This window comes from Acipenser ruthenus, chromosome 22, assembly GCF_902713425.1.
Source record: "Acipenser ruthenus chromosome 22, fAciRut3.2 maternal haplotype, whole genome shotgun sequence".
Lineage (NCBI taxonomy): Eukaryota > Metazoa > Chordata > Actinopteri > Acipenseriformes > Acipenseridae > Acipenser > Acipenser ruthenus.
The window spans coordinates 16,986,062-17,009,687 of NC_081210.1; the positions used below are offsets into that span (position 1 = coordinate 16,986,062).

At 40.9% G+C, this 23,626-nt stretch overlaps 1 protein-coding gene across 1 annotated transcript in view; it reads left to right on the top strand.

The window, feature by feature from the left end:
• The first annotated feature begins 10,500 nt into the window (after window positions 1-10,500).
• The window catches only part of LOC131699415 (cysteine-rich and transmembrane domain-containing protein 1-like), a 31,920-nt gene continuing 18,794 nt past the window's right edge, over window positions 10,501-23,626 (top strand). Inside the window, exon 1 of the mRNA XM_058996029.1 lies at window positions 10,501-10,670. The gene's annotated coding sequence lies outside the window, so the exon portion shown is untranslated. The remainder of the gene's footprint in view (window positions 10,671-23,626) is intronic.

Sequence of the window (23,626 nt, forward strand, 5' to 3'; positions counted from 1 at the left end):
ACCCAACGAAAGAACGGTTCTCACAAACAGACACCTGGGGCTGGAGCCAGCGTTTATCACGTAGCCAAGATAACAAACTGGTTTATTTTATGGCATAGAGAGCTGTTGTTACCTTGGGCTGGTGACCCTTGATTATGTATGAGTTGCTTTGCTAATTAAAATACTGATTATGATCACAGGTACAAGTCTCAAGGCTGGGCCAGCTTGATCTTCAGACTTGGGCTGCTGGTTTTGCCTTCTATTGAAACCTCTGTATTTCTATACTCTTCACTCTTTATCATCAAGCTCACCTGAAGGCGCTGAAGTGTCCTGTAGGGTTAAACCTACAGTATTGTTTGGTTTGAAGATTTGTCCGTGCAGTTCGCATGTGGTTACGTTCTGTACTGTGTTTCATTGGATTTCCTCAGAATTAAACTGTTTTTATTGAAAATCACATCAAGGGGACTGAATGGAAGGAAGAGTGTAACAGTGTGTTTTGGGAACTCATTCTTTACAGTTACAGGCTACTGGAACAACACTGTAACTAGTGTAACACGGCAGGGAGGGGGTTAAAATCTTCCCTGCCAAAAACATGGGCAAATGCACATTTTGTTTAAATTAATTGTTTTATTTGTTTAATTATCACCCGCATCTGGTAGTTATTATCAATTAGTACTAGGTGCAGGGGTATTAAGATGTGCAGTCAGTCTGCACGGGGCTGCTGAGTAGAAAGAAACAGAAGAGAGGTGCTCTGCTTCCGAGCAGTCATAGGAAAGTAAGTGCTGGAAACCTGCATAGTTTGTTTGTGTTGTGTGACAGGTAAACGGCTTAGCCGTCCTGCAAGTTAGTCAGGGAATAACCCGTTTAGTAAGTACTCCAAAACGGAGTTAGGTTTTGTTTGTTTATTTTTGTGTTTATTAAAAATAGCGCAACCGCGCTTGAAACTCCATTTCCTGTGTCCTGGGTCTGCTTTGAAAGGGGCAAACGAACGACCGTGAGTGCCGGCCGGGTTACACTAGTTACATTGATTTCAAACAAATAAGTTACTGTAACTAGTTACAGTTACAAATAGAGACCTCTCTGTTTGGTCAGGATTGAGGTTGAAATATTCTTTGAAGATCCAGCAATCAAACTCACTGGTTCCTTCCTCTGACGTCATTTTCTAGCATGTTGATATGAGAAGCGCATTCATGTGATAAGGTTTGACTGTCAAAACGCTGTCTGCTTTCCATATTATGCATTAGCAGGTACCTGGAAGTAACTGCATTATCTTTTCACATAAAATGGAATCTGTTCCCACATGTAGTTACCTGTCTGAATAAGGAACAGTTACAAGTTACTGAGAAATGTAATAAGATTACAGCAGTGGCTCCCAACCTGTGGTCATGGAGTTTACTCATTTAGGGACAGCACAGCATGGAACACGCAACATGGACCACGGACCTCCACCTCCACCTCTATCACCATCACCACCTCCACCTCCACCTCTACCTCTACCTCTACCTCTACCTCTACCTCTACCTCTACCTCTATCACCAATATTAATTCCACTCCTTCTAACTCTAACCCCTGTGAACACCTATTTTATACACCTGTGGCTGGAGCCTAATTAATCATTTAATCACTTATTCAATTCACGGCTCCAGCCAAATTCCCACGTGTTTTGACATGGAGAAATGTAACCCCCTCCCTGCCACCCAATATCCCCCGACCCCCCCCCCACCCCCCCCCACACCTGTTTGCACCGGCAAGGCTTCCCTGCCACACTGCCACAAACTGGTAGCGAAGATTCAATCCCAGGAATCTCATTAAGTTATGTACATCATATAAATATTTCACTTTCTACATGTACTTATACATATACAAATTAGTTTCGAAATGCTGTTGTGAAAAAATACGTGACAAGTGATCCGTGGGGTAAAAAAAGGGGGTCCCTACATTGAAAAAGGTTGGGAACCAGTGGATTACAGTAACACGTCACATGTAACGCACTACTCCTGAGGACACTGAGGACAGGTAAGATTAGTGGAATTCAGATTTGTTTTCTAAATCCACTTGAAAGCGATCACGTCTGTGTTCCTTCATTCTTATCCATAAAGCAGCTCAATTAATGAAGCAGTGACTCAGTTATGTGGTTTTGATTCTCTACTTGATTACATTAGGAGGTACTGTATGTTCATATCTTTAATAAATACCGATAAGATAAAGAAACAGGTTGAACAGCTGCAGTTTGTTCCTTTGTTTAAGTGGATAATGCAGACCTGTGTATTATGCAGTCTGTCTCAATGCGTGGCTTTCATTTGTGCTTTACCAGAACTAGATATTGTGTGGGTGTTAATGCACACAGAGAGAGTGACAGTTTGATCACTATAAGAGGTTTTAGTTGATTCAGTAAAGCAGCGGATGTATTTACCGTAGTTGGGCTGAGTCTAGCTGAGTCATTATCACACAAGAGCAGGAACAATGTATTCGAAATGGAATGACTCAGAACTATTCCAACCAAGTTTAATCTATTAACGAGGTGCTAACGTCATACTGAAAAGACTTTGTGTGGCATAAGTGTGTAAGAATGTATTATTGTAATTGTAGGATTTCTGAATCACAATTTCTGAACTTTAAAGCTTGGAAATCTCGAATCAGCCTCTCTTATCATCCCCTGCAAGTGAAGAAATCTCCACCGCCAGGGCCATGTACTCATACACATGTGTGCTACACTTTCTTCAGCTGGTATTAAGAGTACAAGACTTATGGGAGTGTCTGTATATTTGTCCAGTTGTATGTCAGACTTATATCTGGAAAGATTGTGATGAAACATCCGCCTGTATGTCACAGATAAATTACTGTAATTTCAGGACACAAGAAATGATTCCACATACTTTACAGTCATTTTACTTTACCATGACATCTTGCTTGCTTAACTAATGACATGTAGGCCTTAAATACCAATTATCCAATTTTGATGAAACTATTTGCATACCTTACATTATTCTGTACATACCATTGTTCTATATTGGGGTCATTCACTTTTTCTTCATACTGAATATGCAGCCGTGGCAGGGAGGGGGGATGTTACTGACGTACTTGTTAGCACTAGCAACATCACCACTGCTGCTCTTTTCTTGTGCACAAGATGATTTTGTTATTATCTGCACCGATAGTGCAGGCTAAGGACATTCTTCAGCACTTATTGTTACAGTGCCTTGCGAAAGTATTCGGCCCCCTTGAACTTTGCGACCTTTTGCCACATTTCAGGCTTCAAACATAAAGATATGAAACTGTAATTTTTTGTGAAGAATCAACAACAAGTGGGACACAATCATGAAGTGGAACGAAATTTATTGGATATTTCAAACTTTTTTAACAAATAAAAAACTGAAAAATGGGGCGTGCAAAATTATTCAGCCCCCTTAAGTTAATACTTTGTAGCGCCACCTTTTGCTGCGATTACAGCTGTAAGTCGCTTGGGGTATGTCTCTATCAGTTTTGCACATCGAGAGACTGAAATTTTTGCCCATTCCTCCTTGCAAAACAGCTCGAGCTCAGTGAGGTTGGATGGAGAGCATTTGTGAACAGCAGTTTTCAGTTCTTTCCACAGATTCTCGATTGGATTCAGGTCTGGACTTTGACTTGGCCATTCTAACACCTGGATATGTTTATTTGTGAACCATTCCATTGTAGATTTTGCTTTATGTTTTGGATCATTGTCTTGTTGGAAGACAAATCTCCGTCCCAGTCTCAGGTCTTTTGCAGACTCCATCAGGTTTTCTTCCAGAATGGTCCTGTATTTGGCTCCATCCATCTTCCCATCAATTTTAACCATCTTCCCTGTCCCTGCTGAAGAAAAGCAGGCCCAAACCATGATGCTGCCACCACCATGTTTGACAGTGGGGATGGTGTGTTCAGGGTGATGAGCTGTGTTGCTTTTACGCCAAACATAACGTTTTGCATTGTTGCCAAAAAGTTCGATTTTGGTTTCATCTGACCAGAGCACCTTCTTCCACATGTTTGGTGTGTCTCCGAGGTGGCTTGTGGCAAACTGTAAACGACACTTTTTATGGATATCTTTAAGAAATGGCTTTCTTCTTGCCACTCTTCCATAAAGGCCAGATTTGTGCAGTATACGACTGATTGTTGTCCTATGGACAGAGTCTCCCACCTCAGCTGTAGATCTCTGCAGTTCATCCAGAGTGATCATGGGCCTCTTGGCTGCATCTCTGATCAGTCTTCTCCTTGTATGAGCTGAAAGTTTAGAGGGACGGCCAGGTCTTGGTAGATTTGCAGTGGTCTGATACTCCTTCCATTTCAATATTATCGCTTGCACAGTGCTCCTTGGGATGTTTAAAGCTTGGGAAATCTATTTGTATCCAAATCCGGCTTTAAACTTCTCCACAACAGTATCTCGGACCTGCCTGGTGTGTTCCTTGTTCTTCATGATGCTCTGTGCGCTTTAAACGGACCTCTGAGACTATCACAGTGCAGGTGCATTTATACGGAGACTTGATTACACACAGGTGGATTCTATTTATCATCATTAGTCATTTAGGTCAACATTGGATCATTCAGAGATCCTCACTGAACTTCTGGAGAGAGTTTGCTGCACTGAAAGTAAAGGGGCTGAATAATTTTGCACGCCCCATTTTTCAGTTTTTTATTTGTTAAAAAAGTTTGAAATATCCAATAAATTTCGTTCCACTTCATGATTGTGTCCCACTTGTTGTTGATTCTTCACAAAAAATTACAGTTTCATATCTTTATGTTTGAAGCCTGAAATGTGGCAAAAGGTCGCAAAGTTCAAGGGGGCCGAATACTTTCGCAAGGCACTGTACTATTGTCAGAATATGAGGCAGGCACACTTGTTTGCTAGTTAGTTATATTAACACATGTAAACCTTGCTTTAAGGCCACCCTGTATGTAATAGTAAGGCCATCATCATCAGTCTCGAATGTGTCTGATTTCCTCTGTAAGACCGACACAGCGAGAGACCTCTCCCTTCTGGTGCTGGCCGCTCTCTGAGGGCAGGTTTGGGTTGATGACCCACTTTTAGCCGCCGACACATTGCTCAGCACCACTAACCTGTCATGAATTACTGAAACACTCCCAACAGGATTGGGACATAATAAACCCAGAATGACTGATGATCTTCAAATACATGCACAGGATTTAAAAGGCATACTCATTCTAAACAGAGCAGAGCATCACGCTCATTCTAAACAGAGCACAGCCTCGCACTCATTCTAAACAGAGCACAGCCTCGCACTCATTCTAAACAGAGCACAGCCTCATACTCATTCTAAACAGAGCAGAGCATCTGGCAGCAGTGTGGAGTAGTGGTTAGGGCTCTGGACTCTTGACCGGAGGGTTGTGGGTTCAATCCCCAGTGGGGGACACTGCTGCTGTACCCTTGAGCAAGGTACTTTACCTAGATTGCTCCAGTAAAAAACCCTACTGTATAAATGGGTAATTGTATGTAAAAATAAATGTGATATCTTGTAACAATTGTAAGTTGCCCTGGATAAGGGCATCTGCTAAGAAATAAATAATAATAATAATAATAAATAATAATAAACAGAGCACAGCCTCGCACACATTCTAAACAGAGCACTGCCTCACACTCATTCTAAACAGAGCAGAGCCTCACACTCATTCTAAACAGAGCAGAGCCTCACAGAGCCTGACTTGGCAGAGAGCACTGTAACACTGGGATGGGTTTACAAGAGCTGCTTATGTCCTCTGCAGTCTCTGGGGCAGTTGAATACATGTTGAGATTATAAGGCTTTCTGATTGTAGGGTTTAATTACATTTTTAAGGCTAATATAACTTCAGATGTCATTCATTACAATTAAACACTAAATAGTGCTGCAAATCAAAAACGTTTCTTCCCAGACATTGAAAAAGACTTCTAGTTGAAACGCCTGTCATTGAATTTACTTTTTTTATTCAAATGTCATTTTAATAACTGTTGCACATTTTGCTTATTGTATGCGTTTTGCAATCATTCTGAGTGGGCCTGGGTTCTGTTTCTCAAATATTGAGTTCATATTTTTCTGTCTTAAATCTGTCTTTACCTGGCTTTGAGCTTGCCTGGAGAAGTGCCAGGACTGAACACCCCTCCTAATTCCATTCTAAAATGTAGTCACGAGTGGTAAAACAAACCACATGAAGTCATTGCAGAGGAAAGCAAATCTGTAGAATCCAGTTTCTGCTGCTGCAATAGCTGCTGTGAATTTTATTTGTTTGCATGTTTTGTGTTTTTTTTATTATTATTATTTTGTGAATTTCAATGTAGATGCTTACTATTTGAGTTCCAATTCTGAATATGTTGAAGTCATTGGGTATTCCTGTCCACAAGAAGCTGTCGTATACCATATTTGACCTTTCAAATCTACTTCCCACAAGGCATTCTCTGCAACAGATCCACTCTGAAGCAAAGTGTTTCAGGTCATTTGAGGTTCTGTGGCGCATGCACTAGTAACAGAGCCCTTAGCAACAGGTTGCTAAGGGGCCACAGCTTTTCCACTACTGACAGCCTGGGGCCTGGCTTGTTTGTAGCGCACCTAAACTTGCATTGTGTTTCTCTGTTTTTCTGTACGGGTGGAGTGCTGTGTGTTGGGTGTCCCTTATCCTATAAAAGATGTCCCCCTATGCAGTTCTGAGGACTGTGAGTGAAGCTGAAATATGTCTTTTATATTAGGAGACACCCTATGCATGACATATTGACTTATTAATCACACAGATTGTAAAATAAAAAAAAAATTTCTGTTTTTTACAACAAAGGCCTATGAGTCTTACACCTTACTGGATTGATTTGAAATATTGTGCACCATTATGGCAGGGGAAAGAAACACAAAGCACAATTGTAGATTGGAAGAACAAAGCACTCCACCTAGACACACACCTACCCTATAGATCCAATCTAGCTGCTTGTGATTCGATACAGTACATTAAAGAATACAGATGTAGCATTTATCTTTTATTGCACAACATCTGCATTTCCATTCATTACACTCAATCACTGTCCTAAATTCTGAGGTAAATATATAAGGTTTTGGAGTTAATCAGCTGTATCACTGGTTCTGTGGAGGTGTTGGGACACATTAGTAAGGCATTTGCCCCATCCTTCTGAGAATTCAGCTTTTTTCCCCAGTTCTAAAGTATTTCAACTAATCACTAGTCATTCAAAAACTAACCCAACATTGCAATGTGAATACAAAGTAACTCAGTCCTGCTAAAGAAATGGACCAGAAAACAACTCAATTTCACAACCAAACAAGCTGTCGGAACAAGCAGAGAGGGAGAAAAGCTAATATAGAAGCAAGGATGGAACGAGAGACGGCTTCTGAGGCTTTTAAGCAGCAGCAGTAGTTTGAGGGAAGTGAACCTGCACTTTGGGGAGAGTGGTTGGACGACCCACTCACCCTACAGAGCTAAGTACCTCTTGCTACATTGTAATTGTAGTGTTGTGCACGTTGACTATACTGGCTGTGGGTGACTGCTTGTGGTGTTTATAGCAGGAACCAGTTCCACTATTTATTACTTCCCCTCGTTTTAAGCTCCTATGCTGCTTTAGTTTCACTTTTTGTTTTTAGCGATTTTTAATTAGGTTTTAAGTAGCATTGTACTCTGCCTCACTTTTAGCATTTTATGGTCATTTTAACCTTTTTTTAGCCCCTCGTTATAACTAGACTGTCCTTAGTAACATTACACTCTGCCCCACCTTTGGCATTTTATAATCTTTACCATGTCCTTAGCAATACTGCACTCTGCCCCACCTTCAGTATTTTATAGTATTTTTACCTGTTTTTTAGTCCCCACTTTATAATTAAACTGCTTTAGTAGCCTTGGATTTTACAGTGTCGCTCTTGCCTACAGAGTCAAGCAACCTCTCTCTCTCTCTCTCTCTCTCTCTCTCTCTCTCTCTCTCTCTCTTAAAAAATCGTGACCTTTCATTGTTGTGCTGTCTCTTCCTGGTTGTGTGGGTGGTGCATGAGTGTTGGCTCCCCTGTAAGAATCCTATATCTGGACTCACGTGGTAATAGTTATCGACCAAATTGATAGCTTGTCCCACAACACAATTGCTGCTCGTGCTGGCTTTACATCAGCACGATACTTGTGTTAATTATTGCCTGTTTTATAATGGCCAGCGTGCCTTTTTGTTTATGAAAAGTGTTTTGTTTAAATGTTTTATTTAATAAATACTTACGAGTGCATTAGCGACTCACCCACACAGTCCTTGTGTGTGCCTGTATTTCCTGGTCAGAATGAGCCTGGGCAGTATTGGGAGTGTTTGTGAGAATGAGCCTGGGCAGTATTGGGAGTGTTTGTGAGAATGAGCCAGGGCAGTATTGGGAGTGTTTGTGAGAATGAGCCTGGGCAGTATTGGGAGTGTTTGTGAGAATGAGCCTGGGCAGTATTGGGAGTGTTTGTGAGAATGAGCCTGGGCAGTATTGGGAGTGTTTGTGAGAATGAGCCAGGGCAGTATTGGGAGTGTTTGTGAGAATGAGCCAGGGCAGTATTGGGAGCCTGTGAGAATGAGTCAGGATAGTATACCCAGGCCAGTCTAATTGACCTCTGCTAGGATTTAGGGTTTTCGCTAATGAAAGAATCCCATAAATCATACCTGTTATGCACTTCTATGTAGGGCTCACATGCACACTTTGAAGCAGCATGAATTTTCATTTTATATGGTATTTGCTACTGTATTCTGTTAAAGCTCTGTGAACATGCTTTGCTATCACGTAGTCTTGTACTTCATAGGTCAATTTACCCAGAGAGTGAAATTGTTCCCACCCTCTTCTTCCTGTCATTAACCAACCAACCAACTAGACTAATGACAGTTCCAGGTGTTTACCTGGATGAGGTGAAACGACCTAGGAAGGGGAACAGACTGCCACTATTTCAACTGCTAACATCTCAACTGTTAAAATGGCTGCCGTATTGTGGTCGTGTGACTTTTTTTTGGTATGATACTCGGTACATAACTGTATTTTATGATTACCTTGATCAAGTTTGATCAGGGATATTGTATAAGGAAATGTAGAGATAATCTGAGGCCGTGGCTTCAGTTAAGTGCCATTACCAGTGATTTTAACCATTTAATTGCCATAACAACGGCACAGATCTCTCAAACCAACTTTACCTTATGTTTACTATTTACTATCCCAGTGGAGATGACATCCCCCAACATTCAAAACAAACAAAACATGTCTAGGTATTTAAAATGAAATAGATGTTTTTTATAGCGTGTTCTTCTTTCCAAAATACACATATAAGATACCTAGCAAGTGGAAGTGCACGACAGGTACAGGTCTGGGTGGTACTTGAGTGAGGATGGATGAATAACTGACAAGCTCACAAAGGGTTCTGAAACATGAAAGCATATGATAGGGTTGGGATGTCAGTGTTATCAAACACCATGTGGAAAACACAAACAGGTCGGACGCTTGAGATCCAACAGCTAAGGCTGTTGCTTGGGCACACTATTGTATATTCTGGCATTTCAAAAACAAATGCGGTTTATAATATGTTTGAAATTCTGATAAGATGTACACCTGCTTGCATCACAATATTATCCAAATGTAGATAAACATAAGAGCCTTGATACAATATAAGGAAATACAAATGTAGACTTTGACCCTTTATGGGGTATGTTTAGTCCATAATCTATCAGGCAGTACCTGGCAGGGATGTCCCTGTTCCATTGTAAAGGAGTTGTGCTTTGTAGAGGACTGACATACTGTGTGTGCAATATCCCTTTTAAAGAGACATGTAATAGTGTGTTACATTTCCCTAAATCTATTCTAAATCTGCCTTTGCCTGGCTCGGAGCTTCACTGGAGACCTGAAGTGCCCTCTCAATCCATTCATATCATGTCATGACCTTTCAACTCTGCCATCACACCTGCTTGCATCACAATATTATCCAAATGTAGATAAACATAAGCCTAAATGTATATAAAGTATATGAAAAAAATAAATTGAGGCTGTACTATATAAGAGCTGCATCTCCCTGTTGCAGTCAGTTTCAGGAGGTTCACGTGATGTATCCCTCCAAAAAAAATGTTCCAGTCCAAATTGTCCCTACTCTATTTGACAGAGGGTGGTATGGTAGTGTTTTAATTATATATATATATATATATATATATATATATATATATATATATATATATATATATATATATATATATATATATATATATATATATATATAAAATAATCAGGTACCATCTTACTGTAACATCCCTTCTATCTTTACATTACAGGTGGCTGCATCAAATCAATATTAGGGCGTACTATATATTTTATATTCGTAAACGACATAACATTTGTATAATTTAAACATATAGCTACATATATATTATTGTCCATAAATGTTTGCAAATTGCATACAGTCAGTTTCCATTCTGAATCCCAAATACTTCCAAAGATGTATGCTGTAATAATACAAGAATGAAGCAATGACTATGCGGGGTAGAAAGCAGCCTGCAACTATCTCAAATGTAGGATTCCCTGTGTCCACTTAGTGCGGAGGGTATCAGGTGACCTGAATCACAAGTTCCATTGGAAAAGCACCCACTGTGATGACGTCACTGCTCTACCCCGGCGAGAAGGACGCCGGAGTCGTGCTCAGTGCAGGAGGAGAGAGTCACGGAGAGTACTGCAGAGCAGAGTTCAAACAACAGAGTCCAACTAAAGGTAAGACATTTTCTGTGAGCCTGTTGTTTTAATAGCGAGCCAAAAAAGCACCTGCTTTCAACAATAACATGTATGTGGTGTTTAAGTCTTTGCTCGGTAACACTGCCTAAAATTAAATCCAAGTCTTAGGCAGTCGCTATATTTCTTCGTCCAGAGCACTGGACGCTTGTACTGTACACTACAGTAGGAGTTGATTGCTCAGGGTCATGTGTGCGCTCGGAATTGGATCGAGCAGTGCAGAAAAGCAAACTGATGACAGGTGTATTGTTATATTTTTTTCTTTTTCTTGCAAATTAAGCTTCGGTTTGGTGCAAGTTTTACACGTGATACGGTGCTGCGTGTATACACCGAGCTTCACAACGCATCCATTAGGCTATACTGAATAATTCGCTCGGGAGATTGTGGCACATCCTATCGAAGTTAATTGCGGGTAGTTATTCATTAATAATGGGAAATATGATAATAAGATACGGTAATACATGTTAACGTAATAATATTTATATTTTAAAAACGTTTGTGGCTGTTGCAGGTTTGTAATTTGTAACAGTGTACCGTTTGTTTTAATTTATTTTTATTTATTTATTTATTTATTGCAGGTTGTGTTTTTGTTCTCAATTGTACCGGAACACTAGGGAGTTATGTACTACAAGTACGATTTTAATTTCGCATGTAAATATTACAATATTGCGATTCACTTTTCAGGCTACTAGTTATGCGTCGAGGTGAAGTGGCCTCATTTCAGTTAAGTTGGTACTGCCGCACTGTATCGTACACCGTAGCTTGATTGCCTAGCTGAATATACTGTGTGGAGTCTGCGACCAATGGGCCGTTGCCACTCCTGTCCTTCATCAGTTTAAGTGTGTAGCAACTTTTTTTGTGGCGAATAAGTTTATTATTATTTATTTATTTATTTATTTATTTATTTTTTACAGGCACTTTAGTAAGTTGAAAATGGGGCTTTATTTTAAGCTGTCCAAGTTTTGAGTGTCAGACAATACAAAAAATAAATTGCATTTAGTAAATGACAACTATGAAACGGGTGCAGTTAAGCAAAGTGTGATACTGTTACATCATTTTTTGACCTTGATAAAGCCATACCTTATCATTACAGCTCAGTGGAAAGTAAATGTTCTAGTTTCCAGCTGCATTCTTCTGTCGGTTTCACGATTGTGTTTTATTTGTTTTAGGGTTAGTGAATTCAGTGCTCATGAAAGGTAATGCTGTGTACAGTCAGGCCTGGTGCAGCAGGTGTTACAGTAAGAGACAAGGAGACAGAGAGAGACTCAGTCCTGTCTCAGCGTATGGCACAGTGAGTGGTACTGGGGCTTGCTTCACTAGCAAACCTATTTGCCCTATGACCAGGCTGTACCTTGGCCTCTAATGGTGAAACGCATGAGTAGCTAGGGGGTTATCTAGCCGTTGGCATGGCCCTAGGAAGCAGGCTTGTGTTGCTTACATTCCTCAAAGTTAATTTTAGATGTGGGCACACAAGCCCCCCCCCCCCCCCCCCCCCTTCACGCACACTTTTAAAATCTGCTTACCATATTGTCGTCCTGTGAGCCAAATGGGCACCACACTCCTGCTACTGCTGTCAGCAGCTAAGGTTTAAAATGCTGTCTTCGCTGCAACTCACAAAGCTGTCCAATGAGAGGGTTTTTTTTCCAGCAAGGATTTTTAATGTAATTGCTTTCAGAAAAAAGTATCAAAGATGTGGGGAGCAGAAACTTGTACAATTAGCATCAGCTTTACTATCACTCTGTTTGGCGATGCTGATGGCTGTGTTATCACCCTGCACGGCGATGCTGGTGGCTGTGTTATCACCCTGTACGGCGATGCTGATGGCTGTGTTATCACCCTGCACGGCGATGCTGATGGCTGTGTTATCGCCCTGCACGGCGATGCTGATGGCTGTGTTATCACTCTGTTTGGCGATGCTGATGGCTGTGTTATCACTCTGTTTGGCGATGCTGATGGCTGTGTTATCACTCTGTTTGGCGATGCTGATGGCTGTGTTATCACTCTGTTTGGCGATGCTGATGGCTGTGTTATCACCCTGTATGGCGATGCTGATGGCTGTGTTATCACCCTGCACGGCGATGCTGATGGATGTGTTATCACCCTGCACGGCGATGCTGATGGCTGTGTTATCACTCTGTTTGGCGATGCTGATGGCTGTGTTATCACTCTGTTTGGCGATGCTGATGGCTGTGTTATGACTCTGTTTGGCGATGCTGATGGCTGTGTTATCACCCTGTATGGCGATGCTGATGGCTGTGTTATCACCCTGTATGGCGATGCTGATGGCTGTGTTATCGCCCTGCACGGCGATGCTGATGGCTGTGTTATCACTCTGTTTGGCGATGCTGATGGCTGTGTTATCACTCTGTTTGGCGATGCTGATGGCTGTGTTATCACTCTGTTTGGCGATGCTGATGGCTGTGTTATCACCCTGTATGGCGATGCTGATGGCTGTGTTATCGCCCTGCACGGCGATGCTGATGGCTGTGTTATCACCCTGCACGGCGATGCTGATTAAACATGCTTTTGTTTGGCATCCTATTGGAATATGGAATATTCCACTTTGGTTTGTTTTATTGCTTGGAGGACTATTCAAAGAAACATTGCTTGAAGTTAGTATCAACAGTCAGAAATCATTGTTTCCAGTAGGGGCGTTAGTTTCCTTAACGTTTAAACATGTTTACAATGTACAACTTTAACATATTGGGAATGTTTGTTACCAATCAGAAAAGCAATCCTAAGAATTAAGAATGTGTGTCGACTGCATTTATTGTATATGGAAAAGACTGAAGAAATACAGAATATGGACACCACAATGTACTAAGAATTTGACCGGCATATTATTCACCAGCGGTTAAATGTTTAGGTAAAATTAGTTTAAAAGCCATGGGTTTTAGTTCTTGTCAGCTCAGCTAAAGAAGGTACATAGTTTCAGCTAATTTTAATGTAAGACGAATATCTAAATGTTGAATATTCAAAATAGTTGGCTTACATAAATTGTCCGCATCATGCGCATCCATTTACTATAGGTCATTAGGTCTCCAGTGTTTTCATTTTAAAACATTATATGTGGTACAAAACATGTTAGACATCTGTTTGCAGGCCTGCTTTGTGGGATAGTTGCAAGTGTAACGGCCGTGTAGCAGGGCGGCTGTGTGGAGACGTCCCCAGACCAGGAAGTTGACTGACACAAGACTGCTAGTTGAAGCGCTGGTGCACGTTTTTATTTTAAATGAAAGGTTTGAACAAAAACAGTCACGCACCATGAATAATCAAGAGAAAATCCCTCCCCAAGTCTTGCACTAGCACGGTGAGATTTTAAATCTAAACAGAGGAGCGTTTCAAGGGTAGGAATTAACCCCATCTCTGCCAACCACCACCACCAACATACAAACAGCATTTACAAGCAGGGCTCTCTGCTGGCTCGTTTGAGACCCCCTGTATATAGGGAGTGGAAGTGCCGGACAGGTAAGATTCATGGAAGTATTTTGTTTGCTACAGTCACTGTAAACACACGTCCAGGCTGCACTGTCTGATGGAATGCCTGGCACTGGCTTTATTACAGAGCATCAGCTTGAAACCCTGAGGCAGTCCCTGATCCATCACCACTCGCTGTCTGACACTGAAGCAGACAATGCTGGAACAGCTGGGTACAGGTCATGGTGTCTCCTCTAGCTCTGTAGTTCAGCTAGGTACAGGTCATGGTGTCTCCTCTAGCTCTGTAGTTCAGCTGGGTACAGGTCATGGTGTCTCCTCTAGCTCTGCAGTTCAGCTGGGTACAGGTCATGGTGTCTCCTCTAGCTCTGTAGTTCAGCTAGGTACAGGTCATGGTGTCTCCTCTAGCTCTGTAGTTCAGCTGGGTACAGGTCAGCGTGTCTCCTCTAGCTCTGCAGTTCAGCTGGGTACAGGTCAGCGTGTCTCCTCTAGCTCTGTAGTTCAGCTGGGTACAGGTCAGCGTGTCTCCTCTAGCTCTGTAGTTCAGCTGGGTACAGGTCAGCGTGTCTCCCCTAGCTCTGTAGTTCAGCTGGGTACAGGTCAGCGTGTCTCCCCTAGCTCTGTAGTTCAGCTGGGTACAGGTCAGCGTGTCTCCTCTAGCTCTGTAGTTCAGCTGGGTACAGGTCAGCGTGTCTCCTCTAGCTCTGTAGTTCAGCTGGGTACAGGTCAGCGAGTCTCCTCTAGCTCTGTAGCCCTACTGTTCTGAAGATTAATCTTGTAGTCGGAGATATTGCCACACCTAGTCAGAGTATCCATAATTAAAAGTAGAGAGGTACTGGGATCAGAAATAATAAAGTAAAAGATCGTCTGCATATTGAGACACTCTGTGTTCCAACCCCCCACATGTCACACCCCAAATAGCCTGATTACAACAGAGGGAGATAGAGAGGTTCAATTGCATGGGAAGTATAGATAATGTTAAACAGTGTGGTTAGAAAAAGAATGCCTGCCTTTAATAAAACCTGTTAAAATCCTGATCGGATGAAATTATTGTAGGGAGGATTGATTCTAGATGATGTGCCAGAGCTTTTGCTGAAACCTTAATATCTGGATTCAAAAGCGAAATAGGGCGCTATGAAACACAATTAAGAGGGTCTATAAGAGTAGGTGGGAGAGAGCCATGTGAGAGAGTCTCTGCAAAAACTGAACACAGTAGTGGAGATATCTGAGTGGAAAACTTCTTATAAAGTTTGACTGGGAAACCATCAGGACCTGGAGATTTACCACTCTGCATTGCCTTGATGGCCTGTGTAACCTCACAAGATGACGGTGGTGCTTCCAAGTCTGCTCTAGATTGAGGGTAACTGAAGGCACATCAAGACCCTCAACAAGTGAAGCAGAGAAGGGTTCGAAGGAGTTTCAGAGGAGTAAAGAGTAGAATAATAGCTTTTAAATTCGTTATTAATGTTAAAGTGATCCACAGTAGTTGAACCAGATTGTCTATTTATTTCAGTGATCAAGTGTGAAGCAGCAGACTGGCAGAGCTGAAGAGCTAGCGGTTTACTGGCTTTGTCGCCATATTCGTAGGGATGGTATGGCGTGATTTAAGCAAAAGCTGTTCAGCATGGTTGGTAGAAAGAGGCTTAAATTCAGTTTGCAAAGCCAGCCTTTTATTTATAAAGATTAGGAGTAGGAGTCAATGCATAGCATTGATCTTTTTGCAAAATACGGCCAGTTAGTTGGGAGTTGTGCCTCACAGTGTTTATTTGAGATGATCTGACCACAAATATATGCCTTAAATGTCTCCCATAGAGTGGTGAAAGATATTTCTGGGGTACTATTAGTTTCTAGAAAAAAATTGTGACGAAGCAAACTTAACAAATTCTGTGCCAGACAGTAGGAGAGAATTAAAGAGCCACGTACAACGAGATGGGTATTGAGCAGCAATGGTCACAGATTACAATACTGTGATATTTACAGGAAGCCAAAGAAGGAAGTCTATTATCCAATAGAACATAATCAATTTGTGAGTGATGGACTGCAGAAAAAAGAATTCTCTTGCAGAAGGAAATAAAAAAAAAAAAAATGGGTCAAGAAAGAATGAATAATAGTAGCAGATTTAGAGTGAGAAGTTGATTTTGTAGTGGAGCGGTCCAGACAAGTCTAAAACACAAATAGTCTCCTGCCATGATCGGTTGGTGAGTGTGAAGTTCAGGAAGGGAAGACAGAAGATTAGTAAAAAAGGGGGTTGCATCCCAGTTGGGTGCATAAATCACTGTCCAAGATCACTGGTTAATCCAATAGCTTGCCCGTCACTATAACCTAGCGCCCATTAGAATCCGAGATGGGAAGCAGTAAAGGGCATGTTTCTGTGAACAAGAATTGCGCCTCTAGCCTTAGTATGAAAAGTTGAATGAAATAACTGCTCCACCCATCCCTTTCGAATATGGAAATGGTCAGAAGTATGCAGGTGGGTCTCCTTTAGGTACACAATTCTAGCATTAAGCTTTTGTAGATGGGTTAAAACCTTATTTCCCTTAACAGGATGGTTCAACCCCTTCACATTCCAGCTAACAAAATTCAATGAACATCTACCAGTATTTAGTCCAGTAGTAGGTGCCATGAATTAGAAAAAAGCTTTAATATTCTTTTAAACTGTAGTAGGGCACCCAAACTGTCACTGAAAATCAACAGTCCCTCGTCTCCTAGCAAAAAAGTACTATGAGAGATCAGAGAAGATAGACATAGAACAGAGCCCCAACCCCCCACCCGCCCTCCCCCTAGACCAGCCTGTCCCCAAACCTGAGTCTGCTAACTCTGTGCTGTAAAACTTAGCTACCATAGCTAGCACTACCAGTAGGAACAGCAAATACCACTGTCCCCTGCAGACAGCAAAAATAAATACAATTACATTTAAATAGTAAACCGAGCAGTGCAGTAACAAAGCAACAACATCCCGTGCATTGCACGGTAAATGAGAAGTTGTTACGGGTTATAAAGTACAGAGACAGTCCTATGTGTTCATCTCCTTTTCCTTTGAAAACAGCACCCCACACACAGGTGTATGAGAAAATAATACAGTGATAATAATAATATATAATGAAAGTCAATGCATGGACATACTGATGAAGCTTTCCCCCTCCTCTTGCTTCAGAGTTGTAGTGCCTGTCTACAATTAGAGAAAGAAAAAAAAGTACACGTCAAAGGCAGTCATTAAAATAATAAAATAAGGCGCAGCAGTCAGATGCACAACAGGTCAGAGCCCACACAACAGAGCCATTATAAATTATATATATATATATATATATATATATACACACACAGCTCTGGAAAAAATTAAGAGACCACTGCAAAATTATCAGTTTCTCTGGTTTTTACTATTTATAGGTATGTGTTTGGGTAAAATGAACATTTTTGTTTTATTCTATAAACTACTGACAACATTTCTCCCAAATTCCAAATAAAAATTCATGCCAAATCTGCCCGATTCCAGCCTTGCTGAAGCACCCCCAGATCATCACCGATCCTCCACCACATTTCACAGTGGGTGCGAGACACTGTGGCTATTAGGCCTCTCCAGGTCTCCATCTAACCATTAGACGACCAGGTGTTGGGCAAAGCTGAAAATTGGACTCATCTGGGGGTGCTTCAGCAAGGCTGGAATCGGGCAGATTTGTCTTTGTGAAGGACACATGAATCAAGCCAAGTACAAGGTTGTCCTGGAAGAAAACTTGCTTCCTTCTGCTCTGACAATGTTCCCCAACTCTGAGGATTGGTTTTTCCAGCAGGACAATGCTCCATGCCACACAGCCAGGTCAATCAAGGTGTGGATGGAGGACCACCAGATCAAGACCCTGTCATGGCCAGCCCAATCTCCAGACCTGAACCCCATTGAAAACCTCTGGAATGTGATCAAGAGGAAGATGGATGGTCACAAGCCATCAAACAAAGCCGAGCTGCTTGAATTTTTGCGCCAGGAGTGGCATAAAGTCACCCAACATCAATGTGAAAGACTGGTGGAGAGCATGCCAAGACGCATGAAAGCTGTGCTTGAAAATCAGGGTTATGCCACCAAATATTGATTTCTGAACTCGTCCTAAGTTAAAACATTAGTATTGTGTTGTTTAAAAGTGAATATGAACTTATTTTCTTTGCATTATTCGAGGTCTGACAACACTGCATCTTTTTTGTTATTTTGACCAGTTGTCATTTTCTGCAAATAAATGCTCTAAATGACAATTTTTTTATTTGGAATTTGGGAGAAATGTTGTCAGTAGTTTATAGAATAAAACAAAAATGTTCATTTTACCCAAACACATACCTATAAATATAAATAGTAAAACCAGAGAAACTGATAATTTTGCAGTGGTCTCAATTTTTTCCAGAGCTGTATATATATACTTACATTTCTTTAAAAAAAAAAAAAAAAAAAAAAAAGAATGTGTTTATGATACTATTGTAAAAGTTCTCAACTTCTCCACACGACAGCAAAAAAAAAAAAAAGTAAGTCTATGGAAAGCCTCAGCGTTGAAAATAAGGCAAATGACATGTGGAATCACACATGGGTTTGGCCATTATAACAGAAACATGTCCACTATATTGTAAAAGTGGATTTTTCGGAAATAAAATAAGTGCGCCACTGCATTGTGCAGGTATGTTTTTTGTGTTCTCTATTAGTGAAAAAATGTTTCAATAAAGTGAATACACATTCATTGAATGCATACGGAGTACAGCACTGTTATTGTGTGATAGGGGGATCACCGTGCGGCGAGGGGATGGGGGGGTTGCAGAGTTTTGCATCTCCGCTTAGTGAAAAACTGAGATTTGCATCACAACTGAAAAAGTAAGCCACAGATGCTTAAATGCAGTGGTAGTCGTGACAGTAAAATACTGTACTGTAATGTTATTTTAATTGAAAGGCCATTACATGTAACACCACACGGCAGTTAAACTAGCACCCTCACGAGACGATCGCTTCTCAAGTATACTGTAGTACAGTAGGATTCTGCAGCCTTGAGTAAACATAATCGTGATCATATAACAAGTTGCTTACCCACGAGGACTTGTTTTGATGTATTGCACACCATTGACGTGTGTACTGTATTTAAAGATGTGCTTAAACAGAGAACAGTTATACATTTCATATACATAAAATAATGAATAACTAAATCAAAACATTGGACAAGTATTCTCTTTTTGCTTTGTAAAAAAAAAAAAAAAGTAGGCTAAATATATTAAAGTAAATAGTGAATCAAATAAAATGAATACAGACAAATTCTCCACATTTTTAACAATCTTTTAAAACCATTGAGACCACTTATTCCTCTTTTTTTCCTCCCTAATCTCCTTTTTCTGCCTTTTAATTCACCCCTTTTTCCTTCTCTCCCTTCCCCACACAATGTCTTCTCTCTCTCTCTCTCTCTCCACACCCTTCTCTAAGCTCATCAACAGCAATGATGATGGCTGCTGTGATGTGGGTTTTCAGTGTGTGATGACTCGGGTCATCTGGGTTCAAACCAGAGACGTCTCCTCTTAGTGGTACTCCCTGGAAATAGAACACACTTGGAAATATGTAGCCATAAACATTTGGATTTTTCCACTGTCAAGACCTCAGACAATGGGTCAGTAGTTGAAATAAAAGGTTGAATGATGCTTATGCCCTTATCCACAGACTTTTTAAATGGATAACAATAACATAGTGTAAATTGCACTATTGAAACAGTGCAAAAATCCCCTTAAACATTGTGCTGCAATTTTTTTAGTCCGATTTACTATCATAACTTGCATGAAACCGCAGTGTAATAATCCAGCACCTCTGCACTTCAGCATTTGTATGTCGGCTGATAAATGTTCCGTGATATCCCATCACGCCTTTCTTCTTAAAGGCGTACAGCCTCTATACACGAACCCCCAATATCTCTCACAAGCACCTGGGTACATATTTTTACGATATCACAACAAAAGGAATACGCTTTTTTGTGCATATGTAGTTCTATTATGTACTATATATTGCCTTACAGAACAATAATACGACAAAAAATGGACTGAACGATAATACCCCAATATAATCTTAATATTTTTAATAAAGTAGCCGGCGCAAATATAGTATTAGGCAGTGGATTGCGCCGATCGCCGGCTTATTTTGAAAGCCCTGCATTCATTGTCAGTATTTTTGCTTTGAAAATAATCTGGTTTTTTTAGCAGTCATTAACGTTCTAGCCTCTCAAAGTGCTGAACACCAGAAAACTCAGCCCTTCAGCTCTCGAATTGGTTAAGTGTTGTGTCAAGACGTAACACAGCGGTCATGTGGTTCCAAGGTTGTTTTTTTTTTCACCCAGCAACGTGCAAGTGGTCGGCTAGAAGCCCAATCATAGTAGTTCTATGTAATCCATAGTAATTCTATCTTTTAGAATGATCTAGTCATTTAGTAGATGCTTATATACAAAGTGACTTACACATAGGACCTCGGTTTTACGTCTCATTATTACTACAGTAGAGTCTGTCATGTATCTGACTGCGGTGGGACCAGAGTAAGGGCGCATATGTAAAAAGACAGATACGTGAATTCTATTTTAAATACCATTCTACACAGCTGTAACAATTACTATATTCACACAATTATTGTTTTGAGATTCAGCTTTTATTAGGGAGCTCCCCTAAATCCCTTGTTTAGAAAGATACAGGGTATTAATGCTTGTGACAGAGTAGCAGTCTGCGGTGTGAGTGTGTGCATTCACTGCTGAGTGACAGGCAGGAGAGATCGAGGCAGAGGTTGAAGCTGATACATCCCGCAGGCAACAGGATTTATTTACATATCAACACAATGAACACCTCTCGTGACACTGCCAGCAATGGTAGCACACGGAGCGCATACAACACAGTGTTCAAAAACTTTGGAGAGATCTGCAATCTCTGAACTAATCTTCTGTGTTCAATAATAAATAAACTCCAGATACTCGCCCAGCTAGTGGCGGTTTTGACTTGCTTAGTCACTCTTCGGTATCCAACCCTGGTTCTGGTTCTCTCTCACACTCTCGCTCTCTCGCTCACACACACACACACACACACACACACACACTGGCTTTGATTTTGCAGCAGCCCTGAGGTGAATAAATTGAACCTTTCTATACCTGCTGCCCCGCTGGTACACACCTACTTGCTGATTATCCACAGCTGGTAATCGCACACAGCAGGCAGGCTATCCCAGGAGCGTCGGGTACTGCATTAATTAATTACAATAAATACACACTATTTACAATATAAACCCCTCTTCATGTGCAGGGATCCAACCCTGCCACAGTGCTGCATACACTTACATTTGTGTCGGGTCATTTACACAGTAGCAAAATGCATAGGTTTACAAAAAAAAAAAAACTTTAAATTGTAAGCACAACTTGCTTTCTTTCCTGTAGCCATTCTGCATTGGCACTGCACACGGGGGTGATAAGCTTGATCATGGCGGATAATGGTTATGGTGGATATGTGACGGGCAGATACACAACAGATTACTGTATTGTGTTCTTTCATGCGAACAAATTAATTTACAAATGCAGCCCTTGAACTCTGCTTGGAACATCTGATATTATGATCGTCTTGTGCAAAGAGGAGCTCATTAAAGCAACAGCTGTAGTCTCTTTAAGCATCCCTGTAGTGGAGCTTGTTTGTTAAATCCTTGGCTGCTATTTCTCCTGCTCACATCTGGTAAAAATGCTATGAAAACTCTAACACCCTTCACTTTGACCGGGACACACATTTTTGGTTTCCTAAATTATTGGCTGAATTCTTGGTACAGAATTATAATCTGTGATTCTGAAACCAGCCCTCCAAGCAGTCACAACTATAAACAGAATGCTTGGGTATATCCCAAAACTGTAGAGCACAAATCAGTGGAGGTTATCCAATGCACTGGTCTCCAAAGCAAACACCCTGGAGAGAATCCGACAAATTAGCCAGTCTAATCCCAGGGTTTAAAGCAAAACTTTAAAGGTAGCTTGAAGGAACAAGCTATTTAGCCTGGAACACCTGATTGGCTGAGCTATTGAAGGCCCCTGTAATGTTATTTCTGCACTTAGTAGGGAATGGCTGTGTGTTACAAGCTCACCCTGTTGCCTCCTGTGGTTCTTTTTAATGACTTCAATTCCACACCCTAGGCTTCTGCTTTAGCACACCTCTCAATGCTATTTTCATATTTCTTAACCAAATGCCATATGTTGATTTGCGCACAGATTACACGTGTGTGTTAGTATTTGTTTTGTAGTTTTAAGTATGTAAACAGAAAAACAATTCTACAGTACAGGGAGCAGTGTGAGTTAGTGCCTCAGGTGTGAAATCTCCACTTCGATTCAGATTGTTTAGGGATCTGGAGCAGAAGATTCACTCCTAGGTGCTTTGTTCCCAGTGCCTAATGTTAAGGTATAATAATCAACATGCAGATTTTTCAAAATCCACTGTTGTGAGATGCCTAGACCGTGCTCTTCCCTGGTAATATCGTAAGAACTCCCTGTATTTGAATTTATTAAGAATGGCTGAAATAAACTGGGGCATTGTGACAGGATGGCTGAGCAGTGACGTTCCCAGACCGTACGGCTTACAGAGAAACACACAGGCAGGTACTATGGGTGAAAGCGTTTCTATTCCAAATCAAAAGGTTGTACAAAGAAACACTGCTCACAGAGCAAAAATAAAAGGTTCAAACAAAACAACTCCTGAACACCTAATCCAAACAGATACCGCGCTGGTCTGCCCAGCACAAGTAGCAATTGCTTGCTTGCTTGCTTGCTTTCTTAATTTTGTTTTTATTTCTCTCTGGCTCTCACACACATGTTACTCCTCTCAAACACCAAGCATGTTTATATAAATGTGGCCATCTCCGAATTAACACCCAATTAATCAATTCGGAGACAGCCACACTCTGCGCGGGTTTAGTGGGATGAGCTTTAACCCCATCCATGCTGCCAAAAAATGACAACTACTGTACCGCGTAGTGCACACCACTCCTGTGTGTCTGGGTGCAGACTAGTGGTACAGCAGCGTTAAAATACCCAGCAGTGCCGCGCCACGCCCGTATGTCTTGGGCTTTAGGCCTCTACATTCGCGTTGGACAAGCCAAATCAGAAGTGGGCCTACTGTATTCAGGTTTTCTTTATTAAAAAAAATTAAGGCAATACGTTTTTTTGTTAATCTATTAAATCTACCTATTTTACCTTTTGTTTCAAAGCATGTTGTGTTTGGATTATATGGCAATATTATATAAAAAGAAGCTGAATTTAGTACGATAGTTAAATTAGTCAGGATTTGTGAGATTAATTCAAATGTTTTGCTTTGGACCTAAAATGTTAACAGTAATGAACAACCCTAGTTCAGATAGAAATGATTTCTGTTAAAATACAGTATTTTATTTATTATTACAATGTTAAAGGACATCTGATGCAGACGCATGCATATTCTTTTCAGTTCATCGTTTTGCTTTGTATTTTTTTTTATAAATCTGAAGTGTTCTAATT